Raw genomic sequence first — 23,024 nt, forward strand, 5'->3', positions numbered from 1 at the left:
GCCCCTCTCTGACTTTTTAAAAATGCAAATAGTAATCTCAGACACTGGGAAGGTTTGCTTATGTATCAAGAAGGCCAGGACACATTTTGAAATAAAAATTACAAGATTATAAAGACTGAGTGGTAGTAGTAATAAGGAGTGGTATCCATATGGATTCAAATACTTTTTAAGCTATTCTAAAATTGTTTTCTGCTTTACATGATGAAGAGATATTTCTGACATTAACAAAGTGGAACATTTATGACTAAATCTGGTAGGTAGAACAGAAGGCCTAAACAGAAATAACAAACACCGTGGTTAGCAACAGGGCATCAGAATGACATGCTGATCTCAATAAACTTACAGATGCTAGAGTCCCACTCCAGACCTACTGAATCAAAATCTTTGTGGGTAAACCCAAGCCAAGGAAGATTTTAATTCACTGTGAGAGCAGAGAACCAATGCTTTAAACCAGGACCACAGATACACCACTGCCACCTGATGAAAATGTACCCAAACTGTAAGGACAGCTTTCTGAACCGTGGTTTCTTTTGCAAGCTGAACCTACCATACTAACCTGTTGAATGGACCATCACAATTACAACCATTAAAAAAAAAAAAAAAGTAAATATACAGAAAATATAAAAATTCTTATTTGCAAGTTTGTTAACCTTTACTCAAAATACACAGGGTTTTATCACTTATAAGGTGTATTCACATGCATTAATTAGATTAATTCCTAATAACATTTTAGAATGAGAGTTATTATCTATATTTTACTCATAAAGACACAGGCTTAGAGAGGGTTAATGATTAGTCTAATGGTTCCCAAACTTGTGTACATGTTGGGAAATAAATGCTAACTTATTGGGGTGCCTGGGTGGCTCAGTCAGTTAAGTGTCTGCCTTCTGCCCAGGTCATGATCTCAGGGTCCTGGGATCAAGCCCCACATTGGGCTCTCTGTTCAGCAGGGAGTATGCTAGTCCCTCTTACTTTCCCTCTGTGCTCTCTCCCTCTTTCTCTCTCTCAAATAAATAAATAAAATCTTTCAAAAAATGCTAACTTATTCGTATATATGAGTCAAAAAATACTAATGCCTGTGTCACAGCCTTAGAGAATGAGATTTAATTTGTCTTGGGTGTGACCCGAGTTTTGGCATTTTTTAAAGAGCCCCCATGAATCTAATTTGCAGACGAATTTGGGAAACACTGGGCTAGCCCCAACTCAGATGGTAATGAACGAGATTGGAGTTCAGGCATTTTGATGTTAAGTTAATGCTCACGAAATTGTATTTGGCATAAATCAAACACAATAATTAACCTCAGCTAAGACTTATGAGTTTCTCAATAAAGCAGGGTTTCCAAATTTCTCTGGCCATAAGAATCACTAAGTTAGATTTAAAAATACAGATTCTTTTTTTTTTTTTTTTTTGACAGAGATAGAGACAGCGAGCGAGAGAGGGAACACAAGCAGGGGGAGTGGGAGAGGAAGAAGCAGGCTCCCAGCAGAGGAGCCTGATGTGGGGCTTGATCCCGTAACGCCGGGATCACGCCCTGAGTCGAAGGCAGACGCCCAACCGCTGTGCCACCCAGGCGCCCCTAAAAATACAGATTCTTGACTGTGGACTCTGGGAAATAAACTGAGGGCTTCAGAGGGGAGGAGGGTGGGGGATTGGGATAGGCCGGTGATGGGTATTAAGGAGGGCACATATTGCATGGTGCACTGGGTGTTATATGCAAATAATGAATCATGGAACATTGCATCAACAACTGGGATTGTACTGTATGGTGACTAATATAACAAAAATAAAAATTAAAAAAGAAAAAAGAAATAAAAATACAGATTCTTAGGAACTTCCACAGAATTTTCTGATGCTGTAGATTTGAAAAGGTCCTGAGGAATGTGCATGTTTCCCAAGTTGTCTTAGTCCGTTTGGGCTACTATAACAGAATACCATAGACTGGGTGGCTTATAAACAACAGAAATCTATTTCTCACAGTTCTGGAGGATGGGAAGTCCAAGATCAAGGCCCTGGCAAGTCCAGTGTCTGGTCAGAGCCCTCTTTCTGTTTTCCTAGACAGCTGTCTTCTGTGTCTTCACATGGAGAGGAAGCTCTGTGGGATCTTTTTTATAAGGGCTCTGAGTTAGCTCTCAAAGTCTTCACCTTGAAATATCATCACATTAAGGATTAGGCTTCAACATATGAATTTGAGGGGATGCAAATATTTACAGTTTATAGCACAAGTGCTTACATGATTTTTAGGACAAAATAAGAGTGGAAAAAAACTATAGTAAAGAATAGCACATTATATCAATATTATATTAGTATCAAATGTCAAAGGTAGGTTTTAAAAATGGCTAAAGTCAGTTGAAATGTAAGGAAAAAAAAGAAGAGCTTGAGCCAAAGGTATGGGTCCCTCCAATTAGGGAGCATCTGAGCTTTACCTAAGCAGTTCACATTTGTCATGATGACAGCAGCAAGGAGAAAGGAAGCCATGAACTTTTAGCACTTGGAGGAATCTTAAAGGTTAATCTAGACATTAGAAGAATAGAATAGAAAATCATTAAGGAATTTTAGAATATAAACCAGTATTAGATAAACCAGTATTTCCAAACATTTTCAAATGTGAGAACTTATTTTCTCCTAGTGTCAAAATTTAAATTGTCCTCATTTTTGCAAATTGTAAAATACTATGTGTACCCTGCAAAAAAAAGCCAAACATTTACTGAAGAGTATAAATGAAAACCCCCACTTCCAACCGCAGCCAAAAAGAGATCACTCCCCGGAGACAGCCTCTGATAACATTTTAGTGAATATAAATATATAGTAAACATAAAATATTTACTTAAACAGAATCGTATTTCACATGGTGTTGTGCGAGCAGCTATTTTCATTTAAAAAATACCTTGACCTCATTCTCTTTAACGACTGTCAGCATTCCAATATGTAAATGTATTAAATATATAATTTAGTTCACTAAACCTTCCTTTAAATGGACAATTTCCTATTTTCAAGGTTTAACGTTATAAACAGTGTGTTCTGACGCTCATCTTCACGTTTATTTTTGTACACTCAACTAATTATTTCCTCAAGGAAAATATGCTAAAAGCAGAAATGCAAGGTCACAGGTATGTACAACTAACATTTTGTATGTATTGCCAAATTTCCCTCCATAAAAGTGTGTAAAAGTTTTGCTTCTATCCTCCATTTGTGAGAGTATGTCAGTGTCTGTTTCCCATATCCTTAACAAGCCTGAGCACTGTTTTCCACATCTGCCAATATGATAGATGAAAACATTTTAAGTTGAAAAAATGTATTGTAAAATAGTCTATTTTTCATTTTTACTATTTTAATTGCTTCTTTTATGAATTATTTGTCCCTGGCCTTTCAGTTGGATTATTCATAAGGACACTTTTTCAATATAAAAAATTCCCAAACTCTCCCCAACAAAAAAAGGTAATACATACTGATCAAGAAAATACACAATGCAAGGTTACTATTAATTCATTAATAGAGGGACTTCTGATCAAGATGGAATAATAGGGACTGGATTTGTACTCCCTCCTAAAAGCACTTAAACAGACAAAATGCCATTCAAGATATTGGATATTAGGAAAAAATATTTCTTTCTCCCTCCTTCCACCCACGCCCCTGACAACTGATTTTCTTTTTTTTAACTGTCCCTATAGTTTTGCCTTTTCCAGAATGTCATATAGTTGGAATCATACATTGTGGCTTTTTTCATTTGGCAATATGCTTTTAAGGTTCTTCCATGTCTTTTCATGCTTGATAGCAAATTTTTTTAACACGGATTAATATTCCACTGTATGGATATACCAGTTTGTTTATCCATTCACCTATTGAAGGACATCTTGGTTGCTCTCAATTTTGGGCAATTGTAAATAAAGCTGCAATAAACATCCATACGCAGGTTTTTGTGTGGACATGTTTTCAACTCATTTGGGTAAATACCAAGGAGAGCAATTGCAGGATCATATGGTAAGAGCATGTTTAGCTTTGTAAGGAACTGTCAGACTGTCTTCCGAAGTGGCTGTACCATTTTGCATTCCCACGAGCAACAAATGAGAACTCCGTTTGCTCCACATCTCTCCAGTACTTGATATTTTCAGTGTTTTGGATTTTAGCCATTTTTACAGGTGTGCAGTGATATCTAATTGTTTTAATTTGCAATTTTTAAATAACATGATATTCAACCTCTTTTTAAAATGCTTATTTGCTATCTGTGTATCATCATTGATGAGGGGTCTCTTCAGAATTTTTGCCCATTTATTGAGTTATTCATTTTCTTCTTGTTGAGTTTTATAATTTCTTTGTATATTTTGGATAACAGTCTTTTATCAATTGCCTCCTGAAAATATTTTCTCCCAGTCTGTAGCTTGTCTTCTCACTCTCTTAACAGTATATTTTGTAGGCCAGAAGTGTTGGATTTTAATGAGGTCCAATTTACCCGGTTTTTTTTTTTTCTTTCATGGAGTATGCCTTTGGGGTTGTATCTAATAAGTCACTGCCATACCTAAAGTTATCTAATTTTTTCCTATGTCATTTTCTAGAAATTTTATAGTTTTGTGTTTTACATTTAGGTCTATGATCCACTTTGACTTAATGATTGTGAAAAATATGAGGTCTGCATTTTTTGGCATGTAGATATCCAGTGTTCCAATACCATTTGTTGAAAAGACTTTTTTCTCCATTGAATTGTCTATATTTCTTTATCTAAGTTTAGATGACTATATCTGCAAGTGTCTATTTCTGGGTTCTCTATTCTGTTCCATTAATCTATTTATGTATTCTTTTGCAAGTATCACACAATCTTGATTACTGTAGCTTCATAGTAAGTCTTGAAGTCAATTGGTGTCAGCCCCTTGACTTTGTTTCTCTCCTTCAATATTGTATTGGTTATTCTGGGTATGGCTGAAGTTTTTCACCATTTGAATTAAATGAGAAACACACAGCACCAAAAAGCTCAACAAAGCCAAAAATTCAAGAAAAAACAATACTGAAGACATCATAATCAAACTTCTTAAAACTAGTTAAAAGTAAAAAAAAAAATCTTAAAAAGCATCCAGAAGAAAAAAAAGACAAAGAGGACCAAAGATAAAGATGACAGATTTTATGTCTGAAACAATGTAAGCTAGAACACAACAGAGCAACATCTTTAAAGTTCAAAAAACAACAACAAAAAAGTCAACTCAAGTTCTTTATCAGTGAAAAAATACTTTAAAAACAAAGGTGAAATAGAATTTTTCAGATGTACAAAGCTAAATCATTCATTACCAACATACCCACACTCCAAGAAATTAATTAACGATTTTGTTTTGCAATCACATCATATGTTTTTTTCAAAATTGCTATCTTTATTTCTTAAGGAGGGGTTTTTGTCTGCGGACTTCACTCGTTAGAGATTTGTATCCCATGATCCTTTATATTAACACCAAAGGCCCTCAGAATGAGGCCCTGTGACCCACAGATTGAGAATCATTGTTTTAGAATATAAACTTCATGAAAAATGAAGATCTAATTCAACATCATGGAGTAGATGGATTACTTAGGATAAAGGTTGGGTTGTAATAATATCCAGAAACATAGTGGCTTAAACAATACTGAACTTCATTTCCTTCTCATAAAACAACCCAAGCAGGAGGACCAGAGCAGTATGGCAAATCATGTGGTAAGTTTCTTGCCATCCCCAACATATCGTCCTCCCCTTGTAGCCAAAGGTGATCCAACTAGTGGGAAAGGGGCAAGACAAAGGTGAGGGTGTGTTCCTTTCAAAAGCATGACCCAAAAGTTACATATGAGTCTTTCGGTCATATCCTATTGGCCAGAGCCTGGTCACATGACCATACGGGGAAGCTAGAAAATACAGTCTTCAGCTGGGCAACAATGTATGCTCAGCTGAAATTTATACTACTCTGGGGAAAGGGGGAGAATAAATACTGGTAAATGATTAACAGTCTCTGCCAAAGCAAGTTAGTGACAGAGTTAAAACCAGGAGAGGAAAAGTGCATCTGATTGGGAGTCAGGAAATATGGTTTATAGTCCTAATTCAGCCTCTTACCCCATGATTAAACCAAACGTTTAGCCAATGCTTCACCTGAATTACCTTAACTATTTGCACTAGGGTTTATAGTGATTTTTTAAAACTTTCCCTCTGGAGAGGGGGAGAGGAAGACCAAAGACCTAGAAAGTTCCATCCTAATCTTTCAATTAAATCCTGTTCCTTAACATAGTGACACTTTCAGGGATCATTAGCTGTATGTCTGCTATAGGGAACATAGTCTCATATATGAGACCAGAGGCACAGCTCTGGACTCTGGGCTGAGGTTTGCCCAAACCCAGCACAGTTCCCAGTCAAAAGCAGGATTATACCAGATGGCACATGACAAAGTTCTCTACCTACAGTGAATAAGATGTCCCACTTTGATGCTATCACCAACACTTTTCTTGCAGAAGTTCCAATGGATGATACTGGGGGTGAAGAGGTAGGGTGTTATTTACCCAGAAATCTAAGCTGGTATACTGGTTTTACTCTTCAGTGTAAAATAAACCTCCTCTCTTCATTGAAGCCTTAATTTTGAAGGGAAAGGAAGTTAATTTTAATTAACAAAAGTTAATGCTATTAATTAAACATTTGTTCTATTTTCACATGTGCACACAAATTTGCTTAAAGACATAACTATTGCTGCTGAGAGTATAATAGAAGCTTTGTTTTGCTAGGAGAGAACACAACTGATGACAAGAATTAAACCCAAATTGGTCAAGATACTTAGTTGAGTACATCTAATTCCTCTCTAAATATTACACAATACAGGGAATAAATGACTTCATTTTGCCAATAAAATTTAGTTTAAGCTTTCTTTAAATTTCTATCACTACTAAAAATCAGACAGTTAAGTTTAATAATAATTTTTAAAACATCAGGTTTTTTTCCAAAGTTTATTCTTACAGATTATCTAATTTCAATTTTCCAGCAACTCAAGGAAAAGTGATTTTTGTCTTACTAATGAGCTGAGCTTTGAAGAGATTTATATGTATAGCTCTTATTACATACATTGATAATAATAATAGCTTCAGCTCTATCTTAGCATCTTACTCTAATACAGGTACCATAAGTATATATGATGCTGTCAAAGATGAGTCAGAAAATAAAAGGATTTCAGAGCAGTAGGAAACCATAATTATCTGTCTGGATGAATGGTAAAGCACTCATTTCATTATGGTTCCCATACCAAAAGCGAGCAAGGCATTCTGCCTCACTTGCTCATGTTGGCTGAGAGCATAAGGAGCACTCAGAACATTAAAAATGTGTTTAAAAATATATATCAACATTCCACTGAATATAGTATTATTATTATATTATATATGTCATATACTACATATTATATTATTGTATTATATGTAGATTTTGTTTAAGTATGTTCATACATTAATACAAATGAGTTGATATACATATATGTGTTGTGTATTTTTTTTTGCCCTAATTGATCATTAATCTACTTTCTGTCTCTGTATATTTCTCTATCCTAGACTTACAAAAATGGAATCATACAATATATGGACTTTTGTGGCTGGCTCTTCTCAATTAGCACGTTTTCAAGGTTCGTCCAAGTTATGGTATGTACCAGTATTTCATTCCTTTTCACAGACCAATAATATTCCATTATATGGATATAATACATTTTGGTTACTCATTCATCCACTGATGAACAGTTGGGTTGTTTCCACCTTTTGACTATTTTGAATAATGCTGCCATAGATATTTGTGTGCAAGTTTTTATGTGGACATAGGTCTTCATTTCTCTTGGATATATACCTTGGGGTGGAATTGCTGGGCCATCTGTTATCTCTGTGCTTCATTTAAGGAACTGGTGGACTGTTTTCCAAAGCTGCTGCATCATTTTACATTCCCACCAGTAATGTGTGAAGTTTTCTACTTCTCCACATCCTTGCCTGGATTTTAACTTTAAGCAATATTGCTTTGCTTAGAATGGTGAAACAGAAGGAGAGGAGAGCAACACTCTGATGACATATCAGAAGCCGTATCAGCTCTAGACTACTTTCCAATTTCCTTGATGTGAGAAAAAATAAACCTTTACCTCATTTAATCCACTGCTATTTTGGGTCTCTGTTAATGACAGCCTAACACAATTCCTAATTCTTGTGGTTCTATTAGCACATCTTGAAACTCGGAACCCCTCGAAAAATCATTAAGTTAAATATGTAATGATTTTTTCTGTGGAAAAGTTTTCTTGTCATCCTGTTACATTCTGGAAAATGTACATTACTGTATAACTTCCTTAATTTCAGATCCCATCATTCAATAACCATTCTCTTCTTAGAAATTGTTTCAGGTTCTCGGGGCGCCTGGGTGGCTCAGTCTGTTAAGCGTCTGTCTTCAGCTCAGGTCATGATCCCAGGGTTCTGGGATTGAGCCCCACATCAAACCCCGAATAGGGTTCTCTGCTCAGTGGGGAGTCTGCTTCTCCCTCTCTCTCTCTAATAAATAAAATCTTAAAAAAAAAAAAAAGAAATTGTTTCAGTTTTCAACACCCTGTGGGTGCTTTGTAAGACTGAAACAACTTGATATCCAGAAACAAACAAAAGTTCATAGCTGGAGCAATTTTTTAAATGGAAAAAGCCTTCATTGTGGTGATGCAGAATGAGCATGAGTTTATTATTTCCTTCCTGAAATATCCTAATGTTAGGACAACACTAATAATGATAAAAAGTCATTTAAAGATTTATCTTAAACTGTCTGGGAGCTCAAGGAATTTCAGTGCTGTGTTGACCAGATAGGGCTTGTATCACATATCTGTTCACTTTTAGACACTGTCTTTGAAGCCACTTTCAGCGTCCATGATAGATTGTTTGACTCATGGCTCAAGTTTTCACCCTGGCCTTTAGAAAAGTAAAAGGAAACCTGAGTAATTAGTTACATAAATCAGTTTTCTTGCTCACTTCCCTTAGTGCTTGTGTTCCAGTTATCTGCATTTTGAGGAGATATTGTGAACACACCATCAACCTGCCATTCTACTGGCTCTCTTGTAACAAATTTAAGTATCTTCCAAAAAGCCAGCTTTTGATAAATAGGGTTCCTAATACATTTTCATATAACTAGTAAATCACCACTGGTGGAAAGGAGAACATTACAGTCAGGAAATTTTGTGATCTATTTCTCAGCATTTCAAACAACTGATTGATACATTCGCCCAACATTCATGGAGTACCTACTATATTAGAAATAGCATTTCAGGGGCACCTGGGTGGCACAGCGGTTAAGCGTCTGCCTTCGGCTCAGGGCGTGATCCCGGCGTTATGGGATCGAGCCTCACATCAGGCTCCTCTGCTATGAGCCTGCTTCTTCCTCTCCCACTCCCCCTGATTGTGTTCCCTCTCTCGCTGGCTGTCTCTATCTCTGTCGGATAAATAAATAAAATCTTTAAAAAAAAAAAAAGAAATAGCATTTCATTCTGTTAAAAAATGATTTTTCTTTTTAAATCCTGATTTTTATACATTAGGTAATAGTTCTTAGAATCAAATATTTTAAAACAAAATATTTTAATTGTCTTTCATTTGCAAAGAAGCCTTTGTTTCTCATTTTAAAGGGCTTTGTATTTTCCTTTTTTCCTTCTTACAAAGAGCAAAAATAATTTGGCTTGTGTTGTTAACAGGTCACCTTGAATGCTTCTTATAAAAGCCAAATATATAGGAGCAATGTTTTTCTCTTCCAAACTTTGTCTTGAATCTCAGCTTTTCAACAAGTTCCTCTTTTGTAGACCATATTAATTATTTGTAAACATTTATTAAGGACTTGATCTTGGCTCAGCTTTGTATTTTGTGCCATACTACAATAGGCTAAAATGCAACTATGACAAACAAAATCCCCAAAGAATATATCCAAAGAATAATGTCAACTTGTAAGGTTATGTAAATTTCTGGAGCTGTACCATCTTACAAACTTTCTATTAAAATGTCAATAACACCTATACTTTTTCCTCTCTCCATCTTGGCTAGGCACCTTTCTATCTTGATATTAAGCTAAACCTCTCATGGTTCAGACAACCCTGGATTCAAACCCCTGCTCAATATCCTATTAGCTAAATGCCTCAAAGGCAGTCTGGGCAGTGTCTTCATCTGTAAAATAGGGATAATAACTTTACCTACAGCACTGGGTTACAGTAAGAATTAAATGTAAAGTATACAGCATATGCCTGGCACATAGCAAGCAGCCCATTCATATTAGCTGTGGATTTCAAATTTGTTTGCATCATTGCTCAATAACCATCTTTCATTCCACTCTGTTAAATTGTTTCAACCAGTGACTATTCTATGAACTTATTGATAAATATGTAACATAATCAGGGATTGAGTCATAGCACATTGGGATTGCTTTTTTGCCCAGATAATTTTAGGAAGCTCCTATTCCAACACCTTCTCTTTGTGCGATCACCACAGGTGCTCTAAAAGCAAGAGTTTGGTTTTTTTCTTGATGAGAAGATAAAATTACTATAAGTGTCAATAATTTAAGATTAAAAGATATATGACTGTATGGGAATAAAATATATATATACATATACGTACACAATTTTTTTTTTTCACACAGGCTTTTTCCTTTAAGCTCCAAGTTGATTTCCAAATACAGGCCTCTGTAACTTTTCTTAACACTGAAGTCATGAAGTCTCCTGTCTCCAAAAGCCGCAGAAATCTTACGTGGAAGCAAGGAGGACTCATCACGCACAGCACGGAGGGAACCCTGGAGCGCTCGCGGCGGCTCCCACCTGTCGGCCAGGTCATTGTGACGTAAATGCTATGGACACGTGGAACACCTGCGGGAGAGCAGGGGCGGGGTCATCCTGGGCGGCAGATCGAAGCGGGGGATACCCCAGGAGATGGGGGTCGAGGAAAGTCCCCAGGGAGGAGAGAGTGGGAGGCTCACTCCCCCCATCCCGGACCCGCCCCCCAAAAGGTGAGGCCTTCGCCCCTTCGCTCCTCAGGGTGCCCGGGTCCTCCTGGGAGGGGTCGCCCCGCCGTGCGTCTCCTGAGGAGAGACGAAGGGAGGGGAGGCGGCGGCGCCTGGGCCGCGGGCGTTTGCGGGGAGGCGAAGCCGTCCGCTCCCCCCGGCCGCTGCGCTGCGCTGCGGCGCGCACGGGCTCCGCTGGCTGCTATTCCGGCTGGCGGCGACCGCCGCAGGAAGGGCCGGTTCCTGCGCTCCCCCCGCCCCCTTCCCTCGCCTTCTGCTGACGCTGACGTCGGATGAGGGAGCTGGAGGGACGCTCAGACCGCGGCCAGGAGGCTCCTGGGGGCCGGGGCTCCGAGGTACCTGCCCTCCGGGGTCGGGGCGGGGGCGCGCCGGGCGGGCTGCAGGCTGCAGCGGGAGACGCCCGGCAACCGCGGCGGTCGGGGCGCCAGCCTGGGGCCGCTAACTATGCCCTCCGCGGGCGGCGGGTGACAGGCGGGTCGCTTTCTCCGGTCCCTGGTCCCCGTGTGGGAACTGCCACAGCCCCTTCCCCTCCCCCGCCTCCTCTCTCAGGCCTGGGCAGGTCTGGAGGATGCGCGCGCCATGAGAGCGTGCGTCAGCCCCGGGGAGCGGGAGGGAAGCGTTCCGGGCGCCGGCCGCATCTCTAGCCTAGGCGCCCGCGGCACCCCCACCCACGCCCGCCCACTCTACCCACGCCGTGCCTCGCCTTCCCAGCTGTTCCGGCTCCGGGACCCCGAGGTCCCTTCGGGGCAGGGACTGACTTGTTGACAAGTTCACCTGCCCCGGCGCCTGGTGTTTGCTTTTTCTCCTCACCCCATTGCCCACCTTTGGCGGAGGTGGCAGGGAGCAGATGGGTGCCTCTTTATAACCACTAGTGCCAGGAGGCCTGCGCTTGGTTTCCCGCAGGCGAGGTGCTCACTAGCCTTGGACCCGACTGGAGCAGGAGTCCCTAAGCGGGCCAGGTCGCTGCAAACCCTGACTCGTTTCCTTAGGGCGCTGCTGACTCCGCCTTTCCTGCCCTCGGGCTATTGCAGCTCCTGCTTCCTCTAGAAGCGAATATATCCTGTTATTATGTCTGCCTTTGCCCAGAGGCCCCCCTCTACTTCTATTAACCTTTCCCACAGTTGTTTTTTTTTTGGAGTGTCCGCAAGACCCCTCATCTTCTCTTTGGGGGTCTCAAAAGTACTATGCCCTTTTGCTGGGAAAAGGCATTAACTGCCTGGTTGGGAGATTTACAATTTAGAAAGAGAATCAGGTTCTTTTCTGTTTAGATAGCATAAAACAATCAGCACGAGAAAAGGTGCTGGGTAGCAGCCTTAGAAACTGAGATCTGGTAACTTAATAAAAATTATTAGGGCCTGGAAAATATATCACCAGCTGGTTTGAGAATGATATTGAGTATAGGAAGAAAGGCACATAAGGCACTGGCCATTAAAGTCCTATAAATTATGACTCACTGCAAACGTGTTCATGTCCAAACACTTCAGTAAAGTGTCTCCAGAAAAATCTCGAATTGATTTCTGTGGACCTTTAGTTTAGATTTTCTGAGATCTGAACTGTTCCTGGGGGTTAGGGAGTGAAATAGGAAATGCTTATTAGTTGGAGATCAATGCTCCAGACTCAGTTTCTTACCGTCTATTTAAACCACATACACAGTCTAAAAATACTTTTTAGTGAGTTTTCTTTTTAGGTTTCACCTTTATTCTTGAAATATCCTGTGTAGAGAATACCATAGGGGCAAAATCAGTTTATAATTCTTAATAGTTCAAACATCGCTGTTTCGGTTTAACTGCTATGTATATATTTAATTACTGGAGGTGTGGCTTTCTAATTGGACCATTTTGCACAGTACAGGTAGACAATTCTATTATTAAAGATGAGTATTTAAAAAACAACGGTTGAACAAGCCGAGGTTAAAAAAACTGACTGTGGATTCTCCACCCATGGATCATTAAATGGTGAAGGCACTGGATGGTAAATGCCTAGACAGTTTATTTCATAGCTGTCTTTCCTCAATTTGGTACACTTGAGTATCTGACTGATTTCCATGACCATCTTTATTGTCCTGCGTTTCTCTCCATGTCAACCTTGTGACAGATACAGGAAATTTTGTTGCTCAAAAGAAAATCTTCAAAACTGTCGCACTTTGAATGTATTTGACTAAACGGTATACTTTTTTTTTTCAGGTGCAGGCAATTTTATTGGATGCAGGGAAGTGTGGTTAACTGGTAGGGTCAGCCTGAGTTGGTGTGAAATTTAGAGCTACAGAAACCTCATATAAGAGAAGGTGGGAAAGTTGTTAGACCACAAGGATCAGAAAGAACTTTTCCTTTTTATTGGTTGAGTTCCATGGCTAGAAGCCTGAGGGTAGGTGGCAACATTTAGGATCAGTGCCCTGGTCACAGATGTCCTTTTTATTCCATTTGCACTAATAGATTTATGGGAACCATAGTCAAAGATGCTATCTGCGTGTTTTTGTTCATGAGGCATTACAGATCACTAATTAATTAACCTTATCTCCATCCTCTCCCCCATCTAGAATCTGCCTTAGCAAAGCCTTGAACTTGAAGACAGATACAGGAGAAAATATTTTTTCCCATTTTTTTCCTAAGCCGTCACATTTTGTACCAAAATCATACCTAGCATCGTGGAAGATGTACAGAGGGCACATAGGCTTTGGGCTTCAAAACAACAGGATTGGAACCCTAGCTGCAACACCTAACTAGCCATATGACTTTGAGCAAGTAACTTACACTCTCTATGTCATCATTTTCTTATCTATCGAGCAAGAATATCCACCTTGTGGGGTTGTAGTTGGAATTAGAAATAATGTATTCACATGCTTTTCACATTAAATATAACTCAAGTAATAGCAGTAAATTATTCTTTTACATGCTAAACATATGTGCTATCTGTATCTGAAAAGAATGGTACTGCTGAAAAAGATAGGGAATGTGTTCCAATTTGGTTTCAAGTAGTTCAAGTGTTTTGTAGCAATACTAAGAGCTTGGGCTTTCTGGAATACTCTCTGAGGCTGGGAGATTCAATCTGTGGTCCAGAAACAAAGCAAAGCTAATTTGTTCCAGTGGGGATAGATCTTCCAGCCCCCTGCCACTCAAATGTGATCCATAGACCAGCAACATTGACTTCCCCTGGGAGCTTGTTAGACATGCAATATCTCAACCTGCCCTCACGCGCCCCCTCCCAGGCCCACTGAATTCAAATCTGCATTTTAACAAGATCTGCAAGTGAGTCATGTGTATATTAAAGCTTGAGAAGCATTGTCCTAACCTGGTATTTATCAAACCTTTGTGTCCAGTAGAATCATCTGGGAACTTGTTAAATGTGGACTTCCAGTCTGGCTTCTCTCATCTGCTCTTACCACCTCAGGTGGCTCTGATTCCACCACTCTGAGAAACACGGCACTGAACTCTACCCATCAGAGTGCTCTAAGATGGGACTCTGCCCACTTCTTTAACAAAGCATTTTGGCAAACATGATCTCTTTTTTATATTCAACCCCCTTTGAAGTAAGTAGGTATTATAATCCCTGCTTATAAGAAAATTAAGACTACAGGCATGGTTTACCCTAGATAATGCGTATGGTAGAAGTGTCTTGAACCGCTATAAATGCTAGTGAACCATGTTTTCACTACTCCAGCATCTAAATTAATGTTCTGTGTGTGTGTAAGTAATTTCAAATACTAATGAGTCTCTCCAGAACAGGGATGACTATACATAATAGGGCATTTTATAATGCTTTTAAAAATCTTCCTTCTATATGACTGCAGGCCAGATACTTAGGGTAACTGATTTCGACTTTGAACCATAGCATGAGGATGATGTCGACTTGGCAGTATTTTCAGGATGAGCATAATGTGCATGAAACATACATCTCAGTGTCTGAGAAGTGGTAGTTCCTCAACTAATAGCAACTATTTGTCCCCGTATAAACTTTAGTGAGACAGTGACTTCATGAAAAGCTGAGAAAATTGCATTGCTCATGATGAGAAGTCTTTCCTGCTAAGTCAGATGACATCATTCAGGCCTTTGGCCCAAGCAGAGGATTGGGGTCACTACTCAGTACTCAGCAGGCATTTGTTGTGTGTATGCTGTGTATTACACACTGTGTACTTACTACTGGGAATCCCAAGACAAGACCCACACCCTGCCCTGCCCTGGAGGAACCTACAGACTAGTAAGGGAGACGGAAGAGTCCGCTGACAATTACATTTCAGTGAAAGCAGGGAGGAGATGAAACCCAGGACCAAGGCATCCCACCCAGACAATAGAATGAGAAAGAGCACAAACAGAAAACCTGAGAAGATTCATGAAGGAGGTAACCCCAGAGTTAAGCCTTAAAAGACCAATAGGAATTTGGCAGGTGAAAAGGGTTGAAAGGAGAGAGAGAGAGAGAGCGTTCCCAACACAGTATTCACGTTACAGAGAAAATACTGGCAAACAGTCCTCGTGTCTGGAGCCCAACGTACCTGTGTGTCCTTATTAGCCGAGTGACCTTGGGCAAGTTTGATCATCCTTGAGTTGAGAGAATTAAATGTATTCATCAGGCTAAGGCACAAGACTGGTTTCAGTTATGTGCTGGATAGTCACGGAGGTGGTGGAGGTATTAGAAAACAGAGGACTGATATTAAAAAGTGATTAGAATTCAAGAAAATTAAAGAGGTCAATTTTAGAATACATTTAACAGAAAAGATGTAGAATTGTAAGAGAATGCCTGAAAAAGGATAACTGAATACATTTCAGTACTGTGGGGTGGGAAGCACAAGGTACATGTGTTCAGGAATGGATCACTGAACACGTACATAATGGTATATTGTTAATCCTGAGAGTCTAGATTTGGTAGTGGAAAGGTCCTGTCATTCTGATGGTGAGAGTATTTGTACAAGGAGAGACTACAGAGCATTGCAGCCACTTCCCAGAGCACACATTAAAATCCATTCCATCACTTGCCACCCTCATGATCTCTCACACCCACTGCTCTGTTCCCAGAATAGGGCATGGACACCAATGTCTGAAACCTAATGGTACTTGGGAGAAATCTAGCCTTCTCTGCCTGTTTCTGGAGAAATGCACCATAAGCCAGAGACCAAGGAGATAATTGTAATAAATGGTGCTCCCTCTCCTTATTGGTGGGAACCTTACAGCCACCAGAAATCCGTCACCAAGGTTTTGTTGTGCACAAGAACCATGATGGTAATGGATTTAGGACTAACACAGCACCTGAGCCTAGGACTAGGAGAGATAAACAATTTATAGAAATGGAGCCCATTATCCAATCTGTTTCATCCAGGAGTAGAATGGAGTGGTTAAAAACAGGAGCTCGGGCATCAAAAGCAGACCTAAGTTTACCAGTTTGGGCAAATTATTTTACCTTTCTAATCTTTTTTTCCCCTTACTTGCTAAATGGGGGTGGTATCCCTTTCCTGGTGGCTGTGTCCACACGTGAGATAATGGTGTTAAGTGCTTCCACATGTCAAGTGCTCAGTGAGCGGTAGCACATAATTATTGCCTTTTGTCCAGAGCATATTTACTAAAGGCCTACTGTGTTTCAGTTACTGTGCTACGTGTAAGGAGGCAAAGATGAACCAGTTAGAGTCCCTGCCCTGAAGGGACTTGCAGTGTAGTGCAGGAGATGCAGATGTAATTAGCTCAGTGCGGGAGAGCAATGGGAGTGCAGGGTACCACCTGCATGGGGCAGTTAAGGACTGTAGTTGTGGACAGGAGTGGGAACTCCCTGGGTGTGGAACGGTGGGTGTTCAGTTAGGAAAGCCTTCACTGAGGTGGTAACATTTGAGGAGAGGCTTGAAGTAAGAAGTAAGTTGGCCAATTGGACAAAGGAGGGGAGGGCATTTCAAGGGAAGGAAACTTCACAGAGTCTTGGCATAGTATATTCAGGAAAACTCTAGCATTCTGAAATGGCCAGAAGAAATAGTTCAGTGTGGAATATAGTAAAATTTTGAATTTTGCATTTGGGTTTTTTGCCAAGAAGTTTGGAATTTCTCTAGTGGCAAGAGAATGCAATTAAAGCATTTGGAGTGGGGGGGGGGCAGCATGATTAGATCTGCATATTATAGTAATAGTTCAGACCATGGTATGGAAGATTGGAGTGGGCAGATACAGGCATAGCGTTGCCTCTGAAGGCCTAGACTAAGTTCTGGCTGTCAACATAGAAAAGAGAAGATGTATTTAATAACTTTTTTAGGAGGTAGAATGGTGAGAACTTGGAGACTGGCTGTCAAAGATGGGATAGAAGTCAAGTTTCCAGTTGGGACCATTCAGTGGATTTTGTGCTGGTGATTAACATAGGAGCCACGGGGTGGGAGGATGATTTGGGGATGCAGATGGAGAGAGATTGGTTCTGTTTTAGATGTGCTGACTCTGAAGTGCCTGTGGGACATCCAGGTGAAGATTACAATAGGAAAATGGGAATTTAAACACTCCTCCAGAGCACCAGGTCTATATTTCCATCTCCCTACTATGATCTCCGGAGAGCTGTTTAATTCTGGACTTCAGAATTAATTGGCACACAGCTGTGGGTTGAAGCCACAGAGTGGATTAAATCACCTAGACAGGCGAGTGAAGTGCAGTAGAAGACGACCAAGGTCAGAACCTTGTAGATCACTGATACATGAGATGTAGGCACAGAGAAAGAGGAGCTAACAAAGAAATTAGAAAAGCTTCAAAAGTGCAGTGTTTGCTGAGCAGTTAAGGAAGGGGAGCTTAGTCAAAGGTCAAGTGAGATGAGGATTTGAGTTGGGTTCATAGTTAAAGACTTTCTCTGGCATGGTGGAGAAGGGAACCAGTGTGGGCTTAGAAGAACTCAGCAAAGAGAAGGAAGAGATGGTAAGTGGAGGAAGAAAGAGGTTGAAGAACATGGGCTGAGGGCAGAAAGGGAGGTTGATTAACTTGAAGAGAAAATAGTTGGGCAGGTACAGCAAAGACTGCTGGTAGTTGACTGTTGCCGGAATGTCTCTGTATGGCCTCTCTAGTGTGGCCTGTCAGGAAGAAGTATTCCTAGAGAAAGTACTCCAGCAAGCACTATAAAAGCTGCAGAGAGAAGCTGTCATACAAACTGTTTAGCTTTCATATTATTTTTTGGAACACTGTAGTCAACAGTGCTAGCTGATTCTGTCTTCAGCCATTCCAGCAGGATGAGAAGGGGGAAGGGGGTGAGACCCGTCCCTTCCAGACAAAAAGAAAGGAACAGCACTAGTTATAGTCATGGTGCTGGATAGTTCCAAAGAAGTGAGCAGTGGTGCATGAAGAGTGGAAGCTATGAGAAAAAGTGCCTAGCACAGTGCCAAGAGCCATGATTCCCTACAATGAATGAGGAGGGAGACTGGTCATCATCACCCTGCGGAGTTTTCTTCTACCTGCTGCTCCCTGAAGGCCAGGATTAGTGTCCTTGTACCTACTGCTCTCTCTTCAGTGTTGCCATAGGCAGCATGGGCATCATTGTGAAGTAGGTAAACTTTGCATTGGTGCCAAACCACTCCCTCCTTTCTGCTTCCTGCTTCTCTCTTCCCTGCACTCCTGACTTGGACCTGCACCCCTTTGGACTACTTCCTGGTTATTCTACCTGCCCTACCAGGTATATGCCCATGGCCCTGTCTTTCCTGATCCCTATAAAAAAATCAGTCTTGTGCCTTATTTACTCTGGGTGTTGCTGCTATTTAATCCTATAAGCTTCTTCCCTAAGAAAGTGGAGAGGATCTGGGAAAGAGATCTTTTACTAATTTTCAAATAACACCAACTAGATGACCCAGTGTAGGCAAGGGTGGGCTACATGAAAATATAGAACTTTCTGTCTGCTTCCCTTTGCTGCTTGACTTTTATTTGGAGGTCCCTTTCTTGCTTCTCCCTCCCCTGCCAGGGCTGCCTTCATCCCTTGCTAAATCAGCCCAAACTCAAACATGAGTTCCTAGCTATGACTTTACCAAGGAAAGTCCTTGACTAGGGCCATTTCCAGAGAAAGGAGCTGTAATGGTTTGTTTACAGGACCTGTGCAGAGTATAGACATTTTATAAACTACCTATTGGTATGTGTGTATTTCAGTAATTTAAGATGAATGAAAACGGCTTACTCTGTGCCTTGGGACATTTTCTTCAGTCCTGGGTCTCAGTTCTTTCCCCTGTGAAAAGAGGAGATTGGACTAAATGAGCTATAAATTCTCTCCTGGCTCTGAGTGATCCTGCAGAGGCATAAGAAATTACTTGATCATCTCTATTATGTGCTTCATCTTACAAATTTGATGTTAAAGAAAGAACCGTGTAAACATTAGTATCTCCCTAATTATTCTGATTGCTGACATTATGTGTAATTTCATACATTCACACACTTCCATCGTACCTGTAATATTATTAATCATTCATATATTTGTATATGAATAATATACAATGTATTTCATTTGTAAGTATGTATATATACTTTGTATTTGTAGATGTGTGTGTATATATATATATATATATATATATATATATATATATGAGAAGCAGTTTTTATCTTTTCACTTTTGGTGGTTATTGTTTTTGGTTTTTTTTGATGGTCTTATAGTAGTTTATTAACTTCTTATTTCCATGAATCTGATTTGGAACTATTAGTGCATTTTGCACACAGATTTGGGCCTTTTTAAAACAACTTATAATGAAAACGTGGATGCAATTATTATATAAGTCATTTAAAAAAAACTATAAACTTGTGTCTGTATATATATCTATATATACACATATACAGTCTTTGTATATATACATCTATATGTATGTATATGGAATTTTATTTTTGTAATGACGCTTCTTACAGAATAATTATCAGAGATTCTAGGCAGGAAGAATTATTTAAAGGTATTTAATCTGCATAGAATATTGGTGACCTGAGTTATGAAATTAATTTCTAACTCTTTGCTAATTTGCTTAATGCCTTAGACCATGGCTGTCTGTGAAAATATAGTGGCAGCCACATATGTAATTTAAGACATACTAATAGGTACATTTAAAAAAATATAAGGGAACAGGTAAAATTAAATAATATATTTTATTTAACCCATCTGTCCAAAATGTTATTTTAACATAAAATACAAAAATAAATATATAAATATAAAATAGAATTAAATATAAAATAGAATATATAAATATTTATATATAATATAGTGATATAGTTTTATCAAAAATATGAGTATATCCAAGTATGTTGATATAAAGTACATATGCTTTTTATAAATATAAAATATAAATCTAAAATGTGTATTTATCAATCAGACATTTAACTTTTGGGGAGGGTATACTCAGTCTTCAAAATCCAGTGTATACTGAAAGCATGTCTAAATTCAGACTAGCCATATTTCAAGTGCTCAGTAGCCAAAAATGACTAGCGGCTATTGTATTTGGACATGATGTTAGATGGTAAAGTTAACTTATTTCAGGGTTTTCTCCTATAAAAAAACTTTAACATTGGTAAGAGCTTTCCAATTAAAAAATGCAATTTTGAAATATACTTTAAGGAAAATATTTATTCCTATCATTTAATAACGTTCTGTGCTGGCAGTTGAAGGGTGTGTAGTATTTCTTTACAGAAGTTGATTAAGACCTTTGTCTGACTAGGGTGTTCCTTCTTCACCTTTTGAAGTTAAGCTTTTAGAGAAAAAGCCACCATAAGTACTAAAGATTAAAACCCATATGCTAAATTTGAATTGACCTTTGAAAATTATATAAACCAACCTAAATAAAATCAAAGGTGAATATAATTTATAAGCAAGCTTTTTTTTTTAATCTTTTCTTTAGCAAAGACAGCCTATTTATTCTTTTTCTGTTCCTAGTCTTTTAATCCATTTTATGTTATTTGCTCTTGTGGATTTCTTTGAGGTTTTTTGTTTTCAAATGCCAGCCTCTTTGTTATTGCTGCTATGATTTTTGTTGTCGCACAAAATTCACTATCAATTGTCCTTAGCAAGCCGGGTTGTAAGAGAAAGAAGAGGAAGATGTAGCCCATGCCCCTTTTGAGCCATTTGAGTTTTTTGTTCTTTATTTTGTTTTTAGTTTGTTTTTGTGGGGACGTAATATTTTTAACTAATATTAATGGTGAGGATGATAACCTTTTAGAGAATATCTTGGCTTTTTCTTTCAGTTTCTTGGAATGTGAAATGCTGGTTTGGATATTTTCCTTTAAGAAACATCTCTTGAGATAGACGGAGAGGCTGAGGGGAGCACCAGGTCGCCAGCTGGAGATTAGTGTTTCAATCCCAGCATTCTTTATTGAGAACTTGATCTTTAACCTGCTCTTGGACAAGTCGTCTCCATTTTTAGAACCCCAGTTCCTCATCTTTAAAAAGATGTGTTCGTTATCTCAAAGCTTTCTCTTAGATATAAATGTCTCTAAAATTAATTAAAATCAGCTTTATAGTGTTTGTGACCGAGGGCATCCTAGATGTCAGCTAGCCTGGTTTACTGTTTCACAGGCAAGCAAAGTGAGGCCAGACAGGTGAAGTGACGTGGAGGAAGCACAAGTGTGTAGCGTGATCATGGGTTTACTGCTTTTATTTTAAATTGGGAGATAAGTTATGTTGACGTTGAAAATATTTAGTTTAGGAATGTGATTTTAATAGGTTTAGGGAAGCATTGAGCTTAATTAATGCCTGTATGTAGTACTCTGAGCTGCTTGAAATGTGAGTGAAATGATCATATAAAAATGTCCTAAGACTCCAATTCATTAACAGAAAATGCAGATTTTAACAATGATATGCACACATAGGGTTTAAACAAAAACTCATCTTTTAATTGCCTTGAAGGTTACAATTCTGTTTTCCTCTTATAAGATTTGCTGATTCACAAAATTGGGGGATGTGATTGTGTTTTGCTTTTACTTGTGAGTTTATGAAATGTCAAAAATCATTTGCAGAAAAAAAAAAGTCACTTGCAGGAGATACAAAACTCAGCTAGAAATAGAATCCATATAAAGTTACATGGAATATTCAAGTAATCATAACTTTATCAAAATCTTAATAGAAAAGTTATGTGATATCTGCAAGATAGGAAAAACACCCATAAAAGCTAGTCAAAATTACATTACTTTTTAAATATTTTTTTTTTATTAAGTAAACTATACCCAACTCACAACCCTGAGATCAAGAGTTTCATGCTCTACCAACTGAGCCAGCTAGGTGCCCCAAAATATTACTTTAATTAATATTTAGCTTTTGAAAGGATGGAAGACTACTTCAACTTCCCACCATCTGTAGGAATTTTTCAACTATGTGATTTGAAAAATAGGTTTTAAATATGTATATATTGTTAATTACATGTGGAGGAATTGTTTTCCCCATTTCTACTAAAACTATTTTAATATTTATTCTTAAAACACACTTCCTTCTCTTCTTGGGAAATTATAAAAATCATTATTGACGTAAGAGAAAGTGACCAAAGATAAACCTCTGGGGAAAAAAAGATGAAAAATAACTTGGAGCAAAAGCAATGTACAAACATTAAGTTATTTTTTAACTCAGTACCTAGAACCTCTGACAGACTTGTATTTCTTCTGTTCATTAGGCAAGCCATCAGGAGCCTGCATTGATGCCCTGGCTCTGAAGCTACTTGGCTTTGTTCTCTCAGACCCGTTAGTCACCTCCCTGGATCACAGGTCCCCGTGTTATTTAACTTATTTTATTTGTTATTTCTTCAGTAATCTACTTGTTTTAATTTTTATTAAAGTGTAATTGATGTACAGTGTTACTATTTTCAGGTGTAAAACATAGTGATCTGACAATTCTATATGTTATCCAAGAAAGGCTCTTTATTCGATTATTTCTCAACTCCCTCTAGGCTCTAAATTATATGACTTAATTAGTTCTAAGACTGCACTGGAGAAATAAACCCAAAGACAAAACAAGATATTGATCACTGGTAATATTTCTAGGTGAGGTTAATCTCTGAAAAAAGGGGAAGATGGAACTGGCAGAAAATTATGTACTTCAGATTGTGTAGTTGGAAGCTAAGTTCAAGAGACATGCCACAGGCTTCCAACATTTGTTATGGAT

At 38.9% G+C, this 23,024-nt stretch overlaps 1 protein-coding gene and 1 long non-coding RNA gene across 7 annotated transcripts in view; one reads left to right on the plus strand and one right to left on the minus strand.

Annotated features, from left to right (window-relative positions):
* Nucleotides 1-1,819: 1,819 nt before the first annotated feature.
* LOC121105842 lies at nt 1,820-11,938 on the minus strand. The gene is made up of 3 exons (XR_005838590.1): nt 11,805-11,938; nt 10,583-10,827; nt 1,820-2,143 (listed from the first exon to the last, which is right to left on the minus strand). It is a non-coding gene; the product is annotated as an uncharacterized LOC121105842 (long non-coding RNA).
* The window catches only part of ICA1 (islet cell autoantigen 1), a 138,428-nt gene continuing 126,633 nt past the window's right edge, over nt 11,230-23,024 (plus strand). For 3 of the 6 annotated variants that reach the window (XM_040644239.1, XM_040644242.1, XM_040644243.1), the window contains exons 1-2: nt 11,251-11,317; nt 22,537-22,627. The gene's annotated coding sequence lies outside the window, so the exon portion shown is untranslated. Of the gene's footprint in view, nt 11,318-22,536; nt 22,628-23,024 lie in introns of all 6 variants that reach the window. The other 3 variants (XM_040644245.1, XM_040644244.1, XM_040644240.1) reach the window with 3 other exon arrangements.

Source organism: Ursus maritimus, unplaced genomic scaffold, assembly GCF_017311325.1.
Source record: "Ursus maritimus isolate PB19 unplaced genomic scaffold, ASM1731132v1 scaffold_3, whole genome shotgun sequence".
Lineage (NCBI taxonomy): Eukaryota > Metazoa > Chordata > Mammalia > Carnivora > Ursidae > Ursus > Ursus maritimus.